This window comes from Microchirus variegatus (genome assembly GCF_963457635.1).
Source record: "Microchirus variegatus genome assembly, chromosome: 19".
In the NCBI taxonomy this organism is placed as follows: Eukaryota; Metazoa; Chordata; class Actinopteri; order Pleuronectiformes; family Soleidae; genus Microchirus; species Microchirus variegatus.
The window spans coordinates 14388837-14394836 of record NC_139820.1 but is presented as its reverse complement, the minus strand read 5'-3'; positions in this window follow the sequence as shown (position 1 = coordinate 14394836).

Below are 6000 nucleotides of genomic sequence, written 5' to 3'. Positions count from 1 at the left end.
CCGTGTTTTTAGTTACAGGCACTAGTGTCAGCACTGCTTGCTTAACCTAGCGTCTGCGTAATCTGTACATTTTACATATGTCGTACTGTACTACTGTTATCTGTGAGTAACTGTACAGTGAGTACCGTTTCTCGCTTTGGTTTTTTCATGTGTTGGTGAAGACAGCGTGTGCACTCTCTCTCCCGACATTAGTGTTGTTGCGCTGGCGGTCAACATTGCTTGCTTGACCTAGCGTCTGCGTAACCGATACACCGCCGTTTGTACCCACCTTCAGTTGTAGTTTCATATGTCAGTGAAGCCAGCGTACTCGCTCCCTCTCCTGACATCTGTATTTCTGCTATATCCTTAGAGGCTTGACTAGAGTCTGTGTAATCGGTACACAGCTGGTTGTACCCGGCCCGCCTTTCGTTGTGGTTGTATGTTTGTGAAGCCAGTGTACTCGGTCCCTCTTCCAACATCGTACTTCTGCTGTATCGATGAGTAACAGTACGATGTGTACTGTCTCTATTTTTTACTCTCCTGTGTCGGTGCAGACAGCGTGTGCGCTCTCTCCCGACATTTGTGTTTTTAGTTACAGTCGCTAGTGTCAGCACTGCTTGCTTGACCTAGCGTCTGCATAATCGGTACATTATACATATGTCGGTGAAGCCAGTGTACTCGCTCCCTCTCCTGACATTTGTACTACAGTTATCTGTGAGTAACTGTACAGTGAGCCGCTTTTGCTTTGGGTTTTTACTGTGTTGATGATGGCAGTGTGTGCGCTACCGCTCTCGATACTTGTTTGTTACTACCCAAATCGGTACACTGTTGGCTGTACTCTTCATTCTAGTCCCCTGTAGTTAGCAGACGTGTTCCACTAAGGCTAACTGTATTAGATACCTGTTGGTGAAGGCAGTGTGTTCGCTCCCTCTCCCATCGCAGGTGTATACTACTACCTTTAGTAACAGCAACATCTTGAGCTGTGTTGCTTGGCGGGGACAGTTTGTATCTCGGCGCAGCAAGCTGACCTTTTGCTGGTGAAGGCAGTGCTCTCGCTCCCACTCCCAGCATAGGCGGGTGCTGTTGCCCTCACAGTTGTTGTGAAGAACCACTAATTCTAAATGTATTCGGCTGTGCGACACCTGTTGGTGAAGGCAGTGCTCTCGCTCCCTCTCCCAGCATCTGTTGTTTTTTCCACTCTACAGGCGTTGACTGTCACCATGCTTGGTGACCACTCCTGCGTGACCTGTATGGCCTCTCTGCAGCCAGAGGATGGTCATGATAGGTGTCCTTCGTGCCTTGGCCTCGAACACCTGAGGTAGGGGTTTTCAAAGGATCCGTGCATGAACTGCAGCTTCATGCCCCGGGCAGTTCGGTTTGCCAGACTGGCTGAGGTTGAACACCTGCTGGGTCATGTTCCGGAACCGGACCAGTTGACCCCAGCCCAGCGACTGCCTCCAGCACAGCCTAACCGACCTAAGCGTTGGGCTGCATAGGTTGTGGGCGCCCCCTCCGGGAAGAGGGTCTAAACTGGCCTCCAGGGTGGACCAGCTGACTGAGGAGTTAAACTAGATGAAAACCCTCTTCATAGCCGTCCAGTTCTGGGACCGGTGCAGTGGACGCGGGTGTTCCCGCTTCTCCGCTACCACGTTCAAACCGGAGGAAGATGTGCTCTCCGTGGCGGCTTCAGCCACCAAGTTCAACAACTATGGGGCCAATGTGGTTCCCCAAGGTGCTTGTGACTTTTGCACCAAATATACCTTCATAAGTAGACAGTGGAGGCAGAGGGTCCATGGCCCAAACCTGTACATCATGTGAGATCGTGCCTTCCTGTCTCATCATCATTTATGAGTGACTCTAGTGGATTCTGGTTGTTACGCTATGAGCTCAGCATTTTCCTACATTATCGACCAGTTATGTTAGTTAAGTTTTTATTTCTTTTTTGGTACATTAAGTGTCGTTGTTTCATTATAAGCTCTTAAAAGGCCAACTGGATGAGTGGGGAATTATTGATTTATTGATTTATTTCTTTTCATATAATGTTTATGTTTTTTCAGGAAGGATTAGACTGAACTAAGCTGCCAAATATTCAAATCTTTAGTCTTTTACCGGATGATCTACAGTATGTAGGTCACACATGACATTACTTATTGCATTACTTATTCATGCCCAGCTTCAGTAAATTAAATTAGTCAGTTCTCATGTGATAGTGGAATCTGTTTTAATCACCTGACTTGAGTTGCTTTTGTTGCAAGAATTTGGGTTTTTAAATGGTGAAGGTCTTCAGAGTGAATGGTGAGTTTTCTTTCTCCAGCTGTTTTTTCTTTTTCAGAATTATTGAACCTGTCAAGTTAGAGCTTTTATTTATTCCATACATTCATGATAAGACATTTACTGTGATGACTAGGAAGCACAGTGTCACTGACACAGTGGGAAAGTTGTGCAATATATTGATATTATATCTGTATGGTGACATGAGACAAGATATGATGTTAGATCATCATATGAAAAGGTATCTGTCCTTGTTTTAAAGGCTGATGCATTGATAATCATCATAGTTATTATATGGAATAAATATGTGAAATACACTTAATATTATGTCCTTGTGGGAAATATAGCGGTAGAAAATGGATGAATGGACTAAATAATTATACATTAAATATAATGTTTATTGATGAAACAATGCAGGGAAAAGTTTAAAACGTTTCTTAAAACCTGAGCCTACTAATTTATGTTTTAGCAGAAGCGCCACAACCTAAGAGGCCATAATTACTTCAAAACTTGTTACTGTGCGTACAGTGAGAAGGAACTTTTGTCTTTCTGTTTTTGGTGTGAGACTATGGAACAGTCCAAGTGTGGAACTGAGGGAAAGTCCAAACATTAAGCTCTTTAAAAAAAGGTACAAAGAAATTATTTTCAGTAGGTATAGGAATTAAGATGGCATTATTATATGTGTGGGGATGTATGTATGTGCGTGTGTGTACGTCTATAGCAACATACCTGACTATGCACATGTAGGTATGTTTGTGTATTTGTACATATCTGTATGTATGTACATGCGTCTTGTGGTTATGTAGGTGTATTTGTATATTAATATATATTTGAGTATGTGTACATATACATACTCAAATATGTATGTATATACATATTTGAGTATGTATATACATACATATTGTATGCATATACAATATGTATGTATACCTGATACATACCTAGCAACATACCTGACTATGCACATGTAGGTATGTTTGTGTATTTGTACATATCTGTATGTATGTACATGCGTCTTGTGGTTATGTAGGTGTATTTGTATATTAATATATATTTGAGTATGTGTACATATTACATGTATATGTGTTCTGTGTGTATGTATGTGTGTGTATGTGTGTATATATGTGTATGTGTGTATGTGTATGAATGTATATATGTATGTATGTATGTATGTATGTATATATGTTTATTTATATGCGTATATATATGTATATATATGTAGAATGACAATGGTAATGGGGGTAATGATAGTGATGGTGGTAATAACAACAATAATAATAATAATAAATAATATTGGTGATAATATGAGGATGGATGCTACACAGGGACATAAGGACTGAATTTTAAGTTGACTATGAATGAGGGGCAGGAATTAAATAAGTGTAAACTTCATCCTGCTCCCTTTCGGGCACAGCTACTGAGAGATCTATGTTTTTGATGCTTTTTATATATATATATATATATATATATATATATTATTTTTCTTTATATTATTTTTCTTTATATATATTTCTTTAATTTCGTTATATATTCTTCTGTCTTGGTTTCTGTTTGGAATTGTAACTGCACCTAACATAAACATAATCTTCTTGAATCTTGAAGCCTTGGCATTAGTTTGACACACTCTACCTGTGGATTCTTGTCCCACTGAGAGGTTTATTCACTCCACAGTAAACCTGAAACTTCTGTTATCTAGACTGACAAAAGAAGTTCCAGAGGGGGGTGTTCAGCTCACATGCCTGAGTATCATGTTGTTTGTCCCCATGGCAACCCCGTCCCAAACTGTTGGGACTATTTATTTATTGTGTTCATGACACTGTACGTGTCACGTGACACTGTACGTTTTTTTCAAGCTGGGTTTACATGGTAGAAACATGGTAGTAACATTTGTCGTGTAGTATAAAAGAAGCCTCTCAGAAACAAAAGTAAGTTTGGGCGCCAGACAGGACAATCAAAAGTCCACCTGTCAATTTTCTCAATTTCCTCTCAATTCTAGTTTCACACCAAATTGTCTTTCATTTTACTTTTCTTAGTTGTCCAAACTAAGAAAAAAACAAAAAACAGAATACTTCATAATTTGTTGTCACTCCTTCTGCTTTCATTCCACCTTCCAGCTGCTTTTGTTTGTTCCCTTCTTCTCCTCAGCTCTCAGGTGTGACTTTATCAGTTCCCTCCTCCCTCTACTTCCTGCACTGGTGAAAAATCTGATCGGCCACTTTTATCTTCCGTCCTTCCATCTTGTTACAGTAGTAAAGAGAGCCCGCCAGGCTTATAACACACTGGGGGAAACCCTGCTATAGGGTGGAGTCATCCTAGCATGAAACCAGACTCCTCTGTTAAATACTAAGAATTTAGAAACGTCCTTGCTAAATGTTGGATTTTTCAGGTCAGGTCTTATTAACTGATCTACAGTTCAGCATTGTTCGTTTGGATTCTTGTGTGTCGTCGCGTTCATGACTTTTCCAGTGACGACACTCGACCAATCAGTGGCTGACAGTCAGTCAATGTCACATATAGTATTCGCTCAGCTCGCTAGAGCAGGGGCACTATTGCTAATGGAAAAGCCAAAAAAACTGGGAACTGTGTTGTGGAAAGCGCCAATACAATGTTTTTTTTTACAAGCCATTCTCATCTCCAGAGCTTCATATACCGCAGCTCTGTCAAGTTTGTCTGTGTCTCAATTGACTCCAATGTAACCTCCTGGCAGCACATTTAGACACTCAGAGCAGAGAAGCAGTAAAACAAATAAAATAAAAGGCAGAGTACAAGGTTTAGGTTAGGGACGAGGATAGGGCATAGGTTAGGATAACTATCGGGCCCATGGTTGGTGTAGTGGTTAGCACTCTCGCCGGCAGCCACACTTCTGTCAGTCTGCTCCAGAGCAGCTGTGGTTACACGTAGCTTACCACCACCAGTGAGAATGTGTTAATTAATAATGGGCAATTTGTAAAGTACTTTGTGTGTCTATAAAAGGGCTATGAAAATGTAATTAATAATAATATCCAGCTTAGGCTTAGTGGATATTCACTGTCGGCTGACACTGTGACAGATTTGTATTTTATTAATATCATCAGCATTTCCATGACCAATAATAAATCATCAATAATTGTAAATAATTGAGAATGTATCTTCTTTGTCAGTGACTGCTTAGTACCAGTTTGATGCCCACAGTGACATTCAAGTGTGGATGGACACAGGGGCAGTTGATTCCTAAATGATATCCCGCAAATGTCTTTAGTACACAACTGTAGTACATATGTCAGCCCTGTACGTGGTGCTTTAAATAAAGCTTTATTTGAATATGTAACTATGTATACATATTACAACATATAAAATCACAGAAACAGAGACAGAATGAAGGAAGCCAGGGGAACTAAGGAAAGAAAATAGATGCCCAAAAAAAATTAAGAGAGTTAAAAGATTTACATTTTAGTTGTCAATGATTTCCTGCCCAGGTTTATTCTGCCCGACTCTACTGAGTGTTATGAACCCCTAACACTAGCAGCACTGTTCTCAAGATAACAATTTTTAAAACTGTTAATAACGTAATGAAAACCGTTATGTTTGTGGAGTATTAGGGAAGCAGAATTACAAATTATGGGTCATAAATTAGTTTGATCTTGATTTTGGGGAAAAGTGACAGCCCTATTTTGTCTTCTTAATCCCTTATTTTTAAGACAGACTGCTTCTGTTTATTAATGTAGAATGGCATTGTCACTCCATTCAAAGGAATAATAGTATCACACACGT